Consider the following 16500-nt stretch of genomic DNA (forward strand, 5'->3'; position numbering starts at 1 on the left):
CAGAGACATATGCCTCTGTTGGTGTAGTCTTTTGATATGTTTTCTTTGAATACATCATACAATTTGTACATGCATGCTTAAATAAAAAAAAAATCATATTCTACTACACAGCAAGGTCATTGCTAAAACATGTTCTACCATTTCTCAAATACTCACTCACTCACACACATGAAAACAGCTCATCCACACCCTGGAGGCCTATAAGCCCTCAGATATATAATTTTCTCCAAATGCACCTTTTCGGACCAGTTTGTCTGTATACTCAGTGCCCTTTTTCAATCTGAGCTGCCGACTCATCCTGTCGTGCCCTGACTTTCACAAATCACACAGCGGCGGTGCTGTGATCGGAGAGGGACAATTTGTCAGCTGTATGCATGAGTAAGCAACAGATTCACCATCCATTACACTGACCAGACTGAAGAAGACAGAAAGAGAAGGGATGGAGGAATTGCGTGAACATGTGTGGCTGCTGTGTGTGTACTCTATTCCTTGTGAGAATACCTTTGCATAGTGAAGGCATTATTTGTCACGAGTAGTTTCACGTTTGAATTGCGGTTTTGGGGTTTCAGAAAATCAATATAGTCAACCTACCTGTTCAGCAAAATTTTGAAAACACAGATATCACAACCTTCTTTGGTCGACCATAGCTCTTTAGCCTTTAGACCAGGCTTATTTATGCTCCTTCTTTGTATGTAAGCTGACACTGTATGAAAGTAAGGTGCAGCCACCGTATTCCTGATTTCATGACGAAATCTGTGAAATAATACTATTGACCAAGAAAGGGGGTGAGACTTTGTGTGTCCGTCCAGATGACATATTTCCATTGCTGTTGATTGAGCCTATCAAGTTGATCTCAAAACCCTCCTGTACAGCTTCCTCATATAACGGCTTGTGGTAGTGTTAATAGTCTTACTCTGTGGTGCTTCTACCACTGTGGCAAAAACACTCCTTGCAATACACATATTATATGTTTCCGACTTTCATCATATCGACTAAATCCAGAAAGCACTCCAAAAACATATAACACAAAAAGGACATGCACCTTTTTTTACTGCAAGATTTCTTCTCTCCATCATCAGGAGGATGCTATGTTTTACTTTGTTTTGTTTTTATCTGTCTTTACACAACTTGGACACTGTCATTTTGTGGATGTTTCTCGCTGTCACTCTTTTTTTTTTAAGTTTTGTACAACACTGCATCACACAAGATAATGCCATATTGTCATTTACTGAGGGAGAAAGTAAGTCACAATTTCTTAATAAGATCACATGGAATCAAAATACGTAACACCTTCAATACAATTAATCATCCAGCCATGTTAAAGGCCTTGCAGAGTGACTTTGATCCACTCATTTGATCCATGACACTTGTTAGCAGGCACTATAAGCATACCAATGCTGTGTGTAGCCTGCTGACTGTCTAATAAAAGGAGCATCTTTTATGCTAAGATTGGAACTTAACTTTGTCACAAAGCTAAAATATATTCTGTCAATGCTGTGTGTGGGCTACCTGACACTTGTCTTAGCTGCAATTGATGTTTGATCAGCCCGATGTCCTATGAAGCTTCTTAGGGGTAAATAACTACGATTAAGCATGTATGAAAACTACCTTGCATATATGGCACCCCTTGGAGCATTGGCGAGTCTTCAGAATTACCTGAGATGTGAAATCTAATTACGTGTGTATGACGTAAGCAATATCATCGTGTTTTGATATGTTTATGTTTTACAGGCCTTTTAAACTTTTTTCTTTTCTTAGCTTCCAACCTGGAACACTCAAAATTTGTAATACAGTATGTAGAGTATGACCAATGCTGCTCTCATCACATAAGGCTCAGATGTACGAGGGTGCCAAACCAGGCATAGCACCCTCAGTGGAAAAAATTGAGGGGACATCTGATATATATGACAAATGTCAATAAAAAATGATAAAAACTACGACAGAATGTGTTCAGGTCACATATGCATCATTTGCAACATTCACAGAGCAGCATGGTCATTTTCTGTGTAGGCTATACTTGCTTTTGTCTGTGAGAGTTTTCAGAATTGTAATGATCTTCATGGTTGGAGCTACCAAACACCAGAAGTGCACAGCTGCAGACACCAGGACAGATTATAACATGACAACCACCAACTCTCCATCGCTAGCACAAGCTCAGTCCCCCTATTCACCCCAAACACCATTCTTGCGCAATCTGCAAATACCAGATAATGAGGACCTCAGTAGAGAAGAACTGTGATGCTCTGGCAGTTATGCCCACTGTGACACAAAGGAGCTCAATGTATCTGATTGAGATTGTAGTCCTCAGGTTCACTGCAGGAGGGAAAAAGGGACTGCTGAGAAAATTCAACACGTTAAAGTCCACTGCTGCTCCTCTGAATTGGGAACATCTTGGAGTTTCCTCACATGCCGGTAAATGTGAATGTGCTCAGGTCATGTGTCAAGACAATGGGTACAAGGTGATACTACCAAGGGGCAATGACTTACATAAGACACAGAAATGTATGTTCAGCTGTGGACAGACAAGTTTATTAGGGCTTTCTGAATAGTTATTATAGACTCGTAGGAATGCCTGCACTCCCAAGAAGTCTGCACTTTATCATGCCTCCTCTTTTGAGGCTCATGCTGTCTGTGTTCTGTAGTACTTTTTAATCTTGAGGTTTCTTGAGGAGGTCTTAAGGTATGGATCATACTCATTATATGGTCAGCATATTTCAGCAAAGCCTTTGTAACACTCTTGAAATATTATGACCTTGTTGGTTTCAAACCCTGAACATCTTCAGTTCATCAGGAACAATGTGCAGGAACTGTAACACTAATCTAAGGTGCACTCCATAGCCATTTTGTTGTGGAACCAGGCCTGCACAACTGTCATTCACTTGCACACATTGTTGAAAATTGAATATAATTGCTTTAAGTGAGTGGAGACATGTTTTTCAGAAGTAAAAACAACTCCAAGTGCTGTGAAGACAGGTCAGTGAGTGGAAGTGAAATAGTTTGAATGAATTCATGTAAAAGGATGGACAACAGGGCTACTGAAAAGGAATGGAAGGATTAGAATGAAAAAGAGGTCTCTGACCTTTGCACTTTTGTCATATTCCTGCCATGAAGAAAATGGCTGCCAACAAATGTATGTGTCTCCTTCCTGTGGAGGCAATTCATGGTCATGTATCAGGCTGTGTGTGTGTGTGTGTGTGTGTGTGTGTGTGTGTGTGTGTGTGTGTGTGTGTGTGTGTGTGTTTGTGTTGAATCTCCATATGAAGGCTGTTTGATGCCAGGTCTGGAAGGAATACAGACACAGTTTTTTGATTCAGGTTGAAGTCATCCATCAGCAGTACCACACTGTAAGTAGAAAACCGCTCTCTGTGTGGGTCAACTAATAGCACCACTAATACTTCACTGCACCTTGTTATCAAAGTAAGCCAACCAGACTCTGAGTGCCAACCAGACCCTGAGTGCCGGTCCATAGTGATGCAGGGATTTGCCCACAGTGCTTACAAGTTGTCCCAAATATGTAAATAGCTTTGGGCAGGTGTGTATGTGTGTGAGAGAAATAGAAGTCCAAAAAATGTTGTATTTGAATATTTGTTATCAATAACAACAACAACAGAAATATTGTCCCAGTCTGGACCATAATTAATATCTGTTAGTACTTAAGTTGTGATCATGAGCTCCTGTTACTTTTGGAATCTTTTTTTAAGATCTACGCATTGGGTTTCTTTAACATTTTCTTGTCCTTCCTTGACACCCCCCCAGCCCAAACCATGCACTTCCTTGTCACATCATTCGGTGGACGGAGCATTTATTATTTTAATTATCAGACCATATGTAAGGCATAGCACTGACACAAAAGAAAACAGATCAGATTAACTAATATTTGTTTTTGAAGTCACAGTCTGCCACATCTGCCATTTGTTTAGTGGATTAATTTAGTGGTCATGGATCGTATCAGAAGGTTGGAACAAATGACATATACTCTAGTTAGAATTAAGCTTCACACAGATTTTCAGGTCAGATTTGTGGTTGTGCATGAATGAAGCATCAACTCTGTCTGTTGAATTGGTGAGAGAAAGTCAACATATTCATGAAGAGAAATTGTAACATTTGAGACAATGGCAGTGACATAAAAACACAACTGCTAGCAACAACACATTTTCGGTTAACAACCCTCCCAACAAATGCAAGTAAGCACAGAAATACACTCAGAAACACACACATGCACCTACACATCTCCTCACAGTGACATATGCACTCTAGTTTACACACACACACACACACACACACACACACACACACACACACACACACACACACACCCCTCTGGTGTGAATGGCCCTTGGCCACAGGCAGAGTTTTCACAGTAAACTAACCTTGATCAATAACCTGCTATGGACCTCAGAAGAACCCACTGTTCTCCCTACTGCTGGATTTCAATATCACGCCTGTTTGAACACTCTAGCCATGGGCCAACTGTGTGTGTTCATGTGTGTGCATAAATGTGTGTATGCATGTACAACTGCTACCGCTGCATGAATCCACGAGAGCCTATGAGCATGTGTGAATGTGGTTGTGGCTTTGTGTATGCTGCATATGTGTGCGTATATTTGTGCATGAATTTTATTGTGTGTGCGTTTCGGTGTATGTGTTGGAGTGAAGCCTCGGGGTCTGCTGTGAACGGTGCTAACTGGCCCTCTGAACTCTTCCCTGTGAAGAGAAAAAGAAAGCCACCGGGCATGTGCAGAGGACAGCGTGCCATTTACCTGGGCTACGGATGATTTTTAAAACTGGCAAGAGGGACTTCCACGCACAAATACATGCCCGCACACGCATGCATGCACACGCGCGCGCACACACACACACACACACACACTCCTGACTCTTTGCCTCAAACGCAAAAGCACACCTTTGCTCCCTCGCCTCAAACACAAACACACTTCAAATGTAGTTTTTTTTAACGTATTTTTGGAAGCGATACAGGCAGTAGTAGCCCTGCGTTTAAAGAGCCAAACCACTCTCTTCATGTGCCCTTTTCTCACTTCCTGCCGCTGCAAAAAAAGGCGACTCCGTGCCAGAAAAACCTTGTTAGTTTACATCCAGTGTTAGGGTTAGGGTTCTCTATATATGGTGAAGGGAGGCGAGGTGTTGGGCCCCTGCTGCAGCTGAAGCTGAGTGTTTGGAAGAGACTAGTTCTCTTTCAATACTGTAAAAGCTCAGAAATATAACAGATGAATTGGATGAGCAGATGTGATGGATGTCAATGGAACCAGCTTTATGTGTCTCATAAGAATTGCTTTTTTGACTGCTCAGTGTAATATTTTGTAAATTGTATAATAATTCCCTTAAACACTGTTAGCTTCACCCTCTGCCTCTCCTGGACCTGTGTATGTGGGGTTATTTTTTTAAATCTACCTACCTGGGTATGTATGTGTGTGTGTGCGTGTGTGTGTGAGTGTGAGTTGGTGGTTGAATACAGCTGACCCAGATGTGCTAATTGGGTCATGGGAACACCACCGCCCACACACTGGGGGTTATGGGTAGGCAGGAGCTGTGTGGTGTGTGTGTGTGTGTGTGTGTGTGTGTGTGTGTGTGTGTGTGTGTGTAGATGGGGTTAGGACACTGGGGCAGTGCCCTGATTATACTCAGATTAGTTTTGGGAATTCATCGCTCCTCCTACTGAGCTTTACCCCCCAACCACCATATTTCTGTCTCCTCCTTTTTCTCATTTCCCTCTTCCCTGCATCTGTCATTCTGTCCTTCTCTTCATGATATTGTGTTGCTTTTTTCTAATTACAGCTTTATTTACATACTACATTTTGAGACAATTTTTTTTATTTTATTCGAATTTGATTTCAGTTTTTTTAAATGGCACTTTTCACCTATAGTGTATTGTCATTTTAATAATTACAAATATTAATGATTTTGCTGCTCTCAAAAATAAAATTTGTTTACTTTGAATGTTTTATTTATTTCCTTGGTTGTTTTCTGTAACTTTTTACCAAATTGTTGGTATTCTCCCATGTCTTTAAATAAGTAAAAAGAGGCATTTACCAGCAATTTCTTATTTGTCTATGTGTTAATTTGTTTCTTATTCCTCCACTTTGACAGAAAATAACCCACATGAACCCCCCCCTCCCCGTCCCCCATTTCAAATGTGATCACATCTATGTATGTAGGTATGTGTTCAGTCCTCATGCATGCATTTTGGTTTGAATCAGGATTTCTGCCTTCTGCTTACTCCTTGCTGGATTTGTCTGCCAAGCTGTCTGCTTACCTGTCCCACATCAAAGAGAGCCATTAAAGACTTATTGTGAACTGTTACCTTGCCTCCTGTGATATCCCTGTGCATGAGTCAATTCCCTGGTTCCGCAGTTGTGACAGAATGAAGTCAACTTCCAGCAGTGGCACAAATCAACTTTACAGCAATCTGTCATGGAAGCTGACTATGTGTACTGCTGAAGTCTCCAACCCTGCTCATCAGAAAAACATCAGCGTCGGCCCTTTGTTCAAACACTTAATGACCTACGATTTTGGAGCTGCTATTTAGGAATAATTGATGCTAAACCGAGAAAAGCCAAAGTGACACATTATCAGAAACAATTTCCTTCTGTATTTGATGTAGTGATTAGTTCTTTCTTTGTGGTGCTTTTCTAGTTTAGTCCCTGGTGTGAGCTGAATCAGGCCTGGCCAGGATGGCTGAGGGGAGGGAGGGCAGCCAAGGACGCACGCTGACTTCCAGGTAGGGATTCAAGTCATTCAGTCTCTATCGCTCAGTGGCATTCATGCTCAGGTTAAGCAAACATTCATTACATTGTTTCCATCCCACCTCTTCATGTGATATTGATAATATGTCAGTTGACTTCTTGCTGTTCACAAGCTATATTACTTTCTAGTCTACTTTGATGAATAAATGCTAGTGTATCTTACATTGATGAAATGCAGCCATCAGTATATAATTATGGCTTCCAATAAGTTATTCATCTTGTACAGTTTTATACATCTTTAAAAAAGTTTAAGTACATTATGACCTTTGTTAATCAACTACAGGAGTCCACAACCCTATAAAAGTAAAATACCAGACCTAACTATGCACATAGCAATTGCTTCAGTGATTACAACCATACGTTACTTAAAGCTCCATTCCTAAAGATTAGTGGGGTGCAGGAGATTTAATTTGCAGAAAAATGCAGAATTTCCTCCATAGTCTTATTTAACACTTGTATACAGTACACCTGAGACCCATATGGGAGCTCATTGATTTTCTACCACACTGCAATAATTCGGACAGATTCTGCCACAAGACATTGATGCTTGGCTAATAGAAAAGACCCACAGAGAATGCCTTATGTGTCCATTGTTTTTACTGATGAGAGGAACATAGTATTTAACATAGGTATGCGACATGTTTTCACATGTGTGCACACTCACGTGCAATGTGGCCCTTAATAAAACATGGTCAGGATCATGATGCACAACTTTGCTATCTTAGAATAACAATTTATATTGTAGATCAGGTCCATTGTAAATCTGGCTGTCATTTAAAAAACAAACAAACAAACAAACCTTGGTCCCAAGATAGAAGATTTTGAGGAACACTGTTTGATGAGGCAATAAAACTGAGCCGTTGTTTATCAAGATCAAGCTGTGAGATTAGATATTGTGTTTATCATTAATATAACTCTAATTTAAAATTAACTATTCTCTAGTATATCATACTTCTAAATTCCAAAATACCACCTAAAACTATGAGAAACACTTTCCTTTCCATTTTCTTCCTTTCATTATTTGTTCATGGATTCTATGCTGTTTTTTTAAATGTCTTTTAAAGGCATTGTAAAATGTATATTTTTTTTAGCTCTTTGACTTTTTACAACTGTTAAAATTTGTACCTTTACCAAATATGATAATTTTTGACTACTCTTGTCTTTTTTTTGTTTTTCTTTGTCAACAGGATTATGTGATTCTGCCTCAAAGCCATGATGTTTTTAGAATGATCACAGAGCAGATCTTGTAAAACAAAAGTTACATATTCTTCAACCATTGTTAAAAATATATTTGGACATTTTTTGAACATTAATTTTTCAGGAAATTATTCAAAAAGTCTATGAGGAAATCAGATGTATTCTCTTCATGAGTTACTGATTTGAATAAAGTAGGAGAGTGGGTCATTGGCCTTTGTGGAGGTCTGTGCTCTGAGCTTACTTCCAGACAGTAATCTGTTTGCTGCTGTTTGCTGACATCACCAAAATGTGTCATTTCCCCCCCCCCCCCCCCTTGTCTTTTGTAATATTGGCTTTATGCTTGACAAGCAGGTTGGAAGGAAACCTTTATTTTTTCATTCCAGTCAACTGATTCAAAACAGAGTCTGGCACTCGCTGCAGACATGATGCAGTTTTTCCCCCAAGAAAGACCCTGAATAAGCAGATTACCGTTAGATGTAATATTGTAGTGAAGTAAATAATAATTTTGAAGTCTTTGTACACATAAATCAATATTTAGATTTCCTCAGAAATAATCAATATGGTATATTTTGTAACTACTCTTGTGGCTGGCCGTCACTTAAAGGAGTTTTCTACTAGGGAGTCAGTAAATGTGGAACAGAGAGTGTGTTTGTGGGGAATAATGTGGGACACCAACCCTGACAAGTAATCCAACATCTTGGTATTGTCTGTCAAACTGACAAAGAAATGTATGTTTCGACTCTGCTGACATTAATAGCATGAGCATAAAGGGAAGCTTAAGTTTCCCAATTCCTATGATCTTTACATGATAGTCTGCTTGGTCTCTTCTATCCCGTGAACTGTTAAAGTACAGTGCTTCTTATTGAGATATAATCTGACTAAAGAGCAATCAATATCCGCACCCTACTGTGCACATGGCCACAGTTGGATTGACAGCCTCATGGCGTCCATCCTTTCTTGCCACGAAAAGCCAGTTTTAATCATATGCCTGTCCTGGATTCTGAAAATAATAGCCAGTAAATATGTGAGGACACTAGATTTTGCGCTGAAGATGCATAGCAGTCTGTTCATCCTATAACCAAGTGGTGGAACACAGAAATAAATGATAATGTATTTATGCAACAGTAGTTTTAATTGCAAAATAATTCTTTCACCGAATTACAGACAATGTGTAATTAGTAGATAAAGCAGATGGTGATCAAAAAGGAATTCCTACCCTTGTGTTCTCTCATGTTTGTAGTTGTTGCCAACTACACTGTAGTCTTTGCATTTATGTCACAGTCACAAAATCATTACATTTATTGCGACAACCCAATCTGCATCAAGTAACCCCAGGCAGATTTTCAGAACTGCCTATAATTACGTACCCAGTGACAAATACTTTTTTAACTCCCAAAATTGGCCCTGAATAGGTCAGGCACTCAGAACGCATAGAGGTGCAGGGAGCCTGTAAGTTCCTGAGAGTTCTAACTAAATGTAGCAAACATTGACTCAGCTAGCTGCCAAAACTGATGACAATGTTTTGTGTAAACGTCATTTGAAAATCTGTATTTTTTTCATGAAAAACTTCACTTTTTAAAACCTTTGTGTATCAATACATTGAGTTGAGTTAGTGTGTATCAGAGGCCACAATAGACAAGAAATTATGCATTTCCAATTTTAGCTTAATTAGTAGAGACATGCCAAGAGCTGAGATAGTTTTCATTCAGTACCAACATCAGCACTGATTATAAATAAATAACTCCAAGCAATTTATACATGTTTTCATAATGCTACTTAGTGTATAATCTCACTTCATGTATTTAATATCAGACAGTAACTGTTCAGAGACAGACTGAGAAGAACATCAGGTGTTTTAATTTGGTCTATGTCAGCCTGCTAAACACGTCTGCTCAGGCCAAACTGGTCCCCGGCTTCAGACTAATGTTTTAATATCATAGTATGGGCGCTCCTCTGCCAAACGCACCCCCCCCCCCCCCCCCCCAAGCACACAGGTCAAAAGCTATGAACTCAGAGTTGGCCCACACATGTGGCTGGCCTGCCAATTGCAACAAGCCTGTGGGCAGACGGTGAGTATTGCGGGTCAGGCACAGCCAAGCTGTGTCCAGTGAGGGATACTTTGGCCAAACAACGCCCCCAGGCTGGTTGGCATGGTTCAAAATGGTTAGTGTGTGTGTGTAGACAGAGTGGTCAGTTGCCAGAAACATGTTAGCAGATCTGCCTGCTAGTGTGGTAACCCCAACAGGTCATATGACCTTTTCTTGCAGGTTTCCTGACTCTCCACCTTTTGACAGATCGTCAGCCATGCACGCGCGCGCACACACACACACACACTTACACACACACACGCACACACACACACACACTGTGGGAAGTGGTCAGTGGTTTCAGTTGGCAAAGTCCTGTTTGGTACCTATCCAGAGTCCTTGAGGTAAGATGGCACAGTCCTGGACTTGGCATACGGGATGTGCAGTGGCTCTCATATACTCGTTGTCTCTTCAAACAGTACAGGTGCCACTTGGCTACACACACACACACACACACACACACACACACACACACACACACACACACACACACACACACACACACACACACTCATGGGCCCAGGATAGCCAAAGCTGAATCTACCGCCAAGTCCACTTACAGGCCACAGGGAGGGTAAACACACACTTCGGCCAAATGCACACACATACACAGCCAAAACCAGCAGCACAGTCATGCTCTGCAGGGGATCCTGGCATTTGGCTCTCAATCTCCCTGGGAAAATCCATCAGAGAAGGAAGGAGGAGGGAGGAAAGAACAGAGGAAATGGGTGGGGGGGGTGGGGTCTGGGGTGGGGGATTGTACTAAGAAAAGCCGGACAATCAAATATTACACAGTGTTAAACACTTCATTTTCAATTCCCGCCGATTCCATTCCCTGCCAGTGTTAATTGCCGCTGTGCTACCTGCCACCAGTGGTCCTTTATGAAATGACTTCTGAATTGAAGCATATGGACAAGGAGCCGCGACGGGAGCTGAGAACGACTTGAGGAAGGGTCCCATTAAATAAGAGCTGGCTAATTACTTCGTCCTCCCTTTTGTCCTGTGCTATCCAGGCTCTTGCTGCCATTCATATATCTTACTGTAATGAGTAAAGCCAGGGCCCGGCACCTGCGCTCGGTAATTAAACATATAAATTCTCCCCGCACAGAAATATGTGTACTCACTAGGATTGATTTATAAGGCTCTCTAAATTGCACTGTTGAGCTTAATTTTATTGGCTGTTTTTTTTTTTTCAGAGGTACTGTGAAGGAGAGAGCTGTTCATCAGCTCAATGGTAGAAAGCTCAATCTTTTAAAACACTTGTTGGCTAACTCTGAAGTTCCCTTCTTATCAATGTAACTGTGATAGGGGTGGGGTTTTTTGGTGTTTAAAGTTGAACTGATGACCAAGTATGCTGTTAGATACTAGAATGAGCTCTTATCTTTACAGCCAATACAGTAACTCAAATGAAAAATGTGCACATAAAAGCATACAATGATCCAGTAGGGACTCAATCAAGAAAGATCTGAAACTCATTTATGGTTTCTGTGGCTCATAAATTAGTTATTTTGTAACTTAGGAAACACTGAATGGAGAGAACTAATCAATTTTTGCAGCTGTTTACTCATGAAGGTGTGAATCTTCAGATCATAATTAATCATCTGTCAAATTTGGTTCAATAACATTTATTAGGGCCTGAGGTTCAAGTGGCATTTGGGAATGCGGAAAGTTCTCCCAAACCAATGACATTTTTGGCAACCTTAATATGCTCAAAACTCTTTTAATTTTGCAAAAAATGTTGTGAAAAAAGCTTAATGGCGCTCTCTAGAAACCTTTAGCAAATTAACTCCAACCACAAGTTTCACCTACATGCATGAAGGTTTGGAGGTCCATTATTCTTGACAGTACCTACAATAAAGTCCATCATGACCATAACACCATTTTGATTTGAATCTTTCATTTTTACTTTCTCCTCCTAGGACCCACATCTAATTCTCCTCAAATTTAAATGGTGTATACGGGGACCCTGATGGACACTTCATTTTGACTCCTTAACTTTGTATTAGCATGGACTCTTAGTTGTCTTTTTTCCTTGATGTGTTCAGACTTTGTGTTTGTCCTTGTCCTTTAGTTTGCTCTTGTCTGTTCCTGTTTTATTTTGTAGAATCTGCATCTTCGTCATCTTTGTACCTTTGGTCTTTGTCAAGTTCCCACTTTTCTCGGGACGAATGTGTCTTGTCTGTTAATCAGTCCTTATCGGTCACAGCCCTCTCCCTGTGATTCTCAGCCTTCGCTTCGGTTATGTTCTCACACCTGTTTCTTGTTGTGTCATTGGTTGTGTGCATACTTTAGTTTGGTTATCTGCTTGAGTTCTTGTGGAATCCTCAATTAACCCTACCTACAATTCATCTTGCCTCTTTCTAGTCTCTGTTTGCTTTCTACCGGCTTTTGACAGAATCCATTCACCTGCCATTTCTGCGTCTCATCTTTATCCGTATTTGGGTTCTGCTCCAGTACAAAACTTGACAGCAAATGCAAAATACATTAAACTTCGTCTCAATTTCTCTCTCTCTCTCTCTCTCTCTCTCTCTCTCTCTCACACACACACACACACACACACACACACACACACACACAGTAATACTGACTTTATGTTGTTTTTGCTTTTGTTGTTAAAAAAGTAGATGTGCACAATGAGAGATGGGAACTTGAATAAGCTCTGATGTAGCGGATTTTTAATTTACAACAATGACTTACTGTTTGTACCACCACTGACTTCAAAGGATTCTCAAACCATTCATCACCAGGCGGCATTAAACATGTCCAATACTGGCTCGTACTTAGGTATTTCTACAACTTCTTCCACTGATAATACAAAAAGACGTCTCTCCAGGGTGGCACGGTGGTACAGTGGTTTGCACTGTCACCTCACAGCAAGAAGGGCACGGGATCTTCCTGTGTGGAGTCTGCATGTTCTCCCTGTGCCTGCTTGGGTTCTTTTCGGGTACTCCAGCTTCCTCCCACAGTCCAAAGACACGCAAATGGGGACTAGACTAATTGGATACTCTAAATTGACCAGAGTATGGCTGTGAGTGTGAATCGTTGTCTGTCTCTATGTATTGGCACTGCGATGGACTGGCGATGTACCCCACCTCTTGCCCGAAAGGGGGATAGGCTCCAGCCCCATGACCCTTAATCAGGATAAGTGGAAGAAAACGGATGGATGGATGGACTTCTCTCCAATTTTTGCTGATGATAAAAGCTTCATCTTCTACTATGTTAATGCATGATGTTGACTCTACTGCCATCTTCTGGTAGCATGATGTACCTTTTTTCCCATCTGGAAACATGCGCATTTCATTGGACACTTCACTTAAAATTGACCGTTGAATCATACTCCACAGGTGCATGTTGGTTCATTTAGCTTTGTATTTGTTTTTCACATTATCGTCCTATTTTTGTTTGGTATCACTCAAAGAACAAGCTTCCACACAATTACACAAGCAATGGGGTCAATGTGGGCCACCCACCCACATTTTTTTTTTCTGGTTTTATATGCAGACTTACAGATCCAGCATATAAAACCACATGAGCCTCAATTTCTTCCATGGCTGATGTAATTCTCTATTAGCTGACTGGAGAATGTTTCCCAGCTGGGAGTCTCAGTTTGAATGTGCTGTGTTAAAACCTAATGAATGTCATAATTAACTGAATATACTTTACATTTAGAATGGAATTGGCTGTTATAAAACCATCTACCTTTTAACCCCTTATTCACCCATGTCCCTTCTTTTTAGTCTCTCTTCCCCCCCCTCATTATTTATTCCCTTAGATGACATTTCTTGATTTTGTTTTGCATTGTTTTCTTTTGCAGTTACTTGTTTAATTTCTTTTCTTTCTTTTTTTTTCTTTTTTGGTTTTGGCAAAGGCCTGCAGCTTTCACAGCATTCCTGACACTTTTGTTCATAAATCATTGGGAAGTTAATGAAAACGGCATTCAGGCATATCCAAAATGATTGTGTTCTTTGTCATGCTAATAAAGTGAAAGATGTTCATCCAGTGGGTGAATGCCTGCACATTACCAGCAACTTCTGATTATGTGTGTGTGTGTGTGTGTGTGTGTGTGCGCCTGTTGCACCCCCACCCCTCTCTCTCTTTCTCACCCTATCCTTGTGTTCTTTTGCTCTCTTCTCAGACAAATGTTTTAGCATATTTATCTCATAGGTTATCAACAAGAAACCAATAAGTTCCTCAAGCTGACGTTTGTGTCGCTCGAAATTGCTTATGGGGAAATAAAAGGAAATGGCTGCCATGACTTTTTGTTGACCTCTTGCACCCCCCCCCCCCACACACACACATTAACACACACACCTCCATTCAACAAAACTTAAGTTATTCTACACAAAACAAATAAATCAATAGTTGGCAGCATATGACACGTTTTGATTAGTTGTAATATGAAGATGACCAGGACCAGACAAAATAATGGGTGGGCTTGAGCCTCACTACATCGATCTATTTTTTTGTTTTGAAGTTTGCCAAGTTTTCACAAGAGAAATAAATAAGTTTCAGTGGTAGTTAAGAAAAGTTATTTATTTTTTATACTCCTGCCCCCTTACATTCTTTGTCCTCCATCGATTGTGCAGGCCTGTGTGCCTGCAACTCCAGGTACCTTCGTCTGTTTTGTATGCTTATTTTTTTTTCATGAATGTGAAAAAAGGGAATGGGATATTTGATGGGCTCCCATCATAAAGCCAAAATCGCCATCATTATCCTGTATCAGCCGATCCCTTTAAAAAAAAAAAAAAAACACACCAGGAGTTTTGGGTGTTTTACATGAATTTGTGGGCCTGACGGTGCTACAGGGAGTGGAATACATTTGTCAGATCGTTCTGCTCATGCCTCACTTACAAATGCCTCCCTTTCTCCCTCTCCCTATCTCTCGCTTTCTCTCTCTCTCTCTCTCTCTCTCTCTCTCACACACACACACACCATAAGTAATGGCAATACTACAAATGAAGGGGGTGGAGAGCCGTGTAAGGGTGACTCCATTTGTGTGTACGTAAGAGAGATAAGAAAGGGTAAAATTTGTGTTTCAAATTAGAGGTACATACAATTGCATTATGGGAAGTCATTTTTGACTCCAGGAAAACGCATATTTTCCAACACTTGTCTCATACAACTGTGCATTAACAGCAATATTAAAATGACGTGGAAACCTTTTATTTTTTTCTAATGTTGGTAGAAGACAACTAAAGAAAACACAATCAAATGTTTTTAAATACTTACCAATGTGAGAAACTGTCATATGTTGTGGTCAGATTTTTGATCCATGTGGTCTGCATTGCTCAGGAACCTGTAATGAGAAAAAAAACACAGGTGGGACAGATTGAAGTGCAGTGTGAACAGAGCAAGCCAGATTTAATTTTTTTGTGTGAACATCCATGTTGCCTCTGTCATAGATGGTGTGTATGTCAGCATGGACATGCTAGCTAAGAGGGACATCTGTTTGCCTGGAGGAGGGGGCAGAGTCTCACAGTGTGTTTGTGAGTGGTTGGACACATGGGAGCGCAGACGTAGACACAAACACACCAGAGCCCAAATGGCAGCGCTGGCAGTTTCTTTCTGAAGTCCATGTTGGTGTGCAAAACTGCAGGTGAGGGCAGGGGGGCTCAAAAACAACAACACTTCATGTGAGCCTAATTAGTGAGGTTTCAGGGACAGAATCTGAGCAATATGTCTCATGTACGCTTCTGTGGTTTCATAAAGTGGATTATGGGATACATGACTGTTAAAAAGCTCTGGCTGAACAAAGCTGCAGCCTGCATCACTTTATAAAATGCATGGGCATGAATGGCAATGATGCTATGGTGAAAAAAATGAGTCAAAAAGGTTTTTTGGTAGAATACATTGCTGTTTTTTTGAAAAGTTCTGTTTTTTTTTTTACATATTTCTTTGCACATGGTTTATTGAATGTTTTAGTATAATGCTAGTGGTATTCAAGGTTTGTTCCATTGACCAAATACACACACACGCACTCTCTGTCTGTCTGTCTGTCTGTCTGTTTGTCTCTCTCACACACACACACACACACACACACACACACACACATTAATTCAAGTGTGCATGGATAATATTTTGCCCATATGAATCAGTCAACAAAATAAAATGAAGATTTATGCATCCAGGTTCACATCAACTTTTATGTGAGGAAGTATCACTGGGCTCATCAAGCTAAGCACTAGATCAGTGGTTTCCAAACATTCACACCACTTGCCGTGTACTTTACCTCCACAGATGGCGCTGTCACTGCTAACATCAATGCTATCTTTGTCAGACATGGTCGTGGAAGTCCCAGAGCAGATGGCTATGATATTTGGGATTCTGCCTTTAATATGCCCACTGCTTCTCACACAGGCATAGGGTGTGAACACTTCAGCCATTTATTATTATTTGAGCGGGTTAGGTAATAAACAGGATGCCATGCTATTTTTTCCAGAGGAAGAAAATTAGCA

The 16500-nt window shown here is 40.6% G+C and overlaps 1 long non-coding RNA gene across 8 annotated transcripts in view; it reads left to right on the forward strand.

Annotated features, from left to right (window-relative positions):
• Window positions 1-16500, forward strand: part of LOC147247724 (uncharacterized) — a 361363-nt gene that overhangs the window by 26295 nt on the left and 318568 nt on the right. For all 8 annotated transcript variants that reach the window (XR_015109542.1, XR_015109538.1, XR_015109539.1 and 5 more), the window contains exon 2: window positions 6652-6736. This is a non-coding gene — a long non-coding RNA (uncharacterized LOC147247724). The remainder of the gene's footprint in view (window positions 1-6651; window positions 6737-16500) is intronic.

Source organism: Aulostomus chinensis, chromosome 16, assembly GCF_037954235.1.
Source record: "Aulostomus chinensis isolate RoL2024-O1b breed Wild chromosome 16, RoL_Achi_v1.0, whole genome shotgun sequence".
NCBI lineage: Eukaryota > Metazoa > Chordata > Actinopteri > Syngnathiformes > Aulostomidae > Aulostomus > Aulostomus chinensis.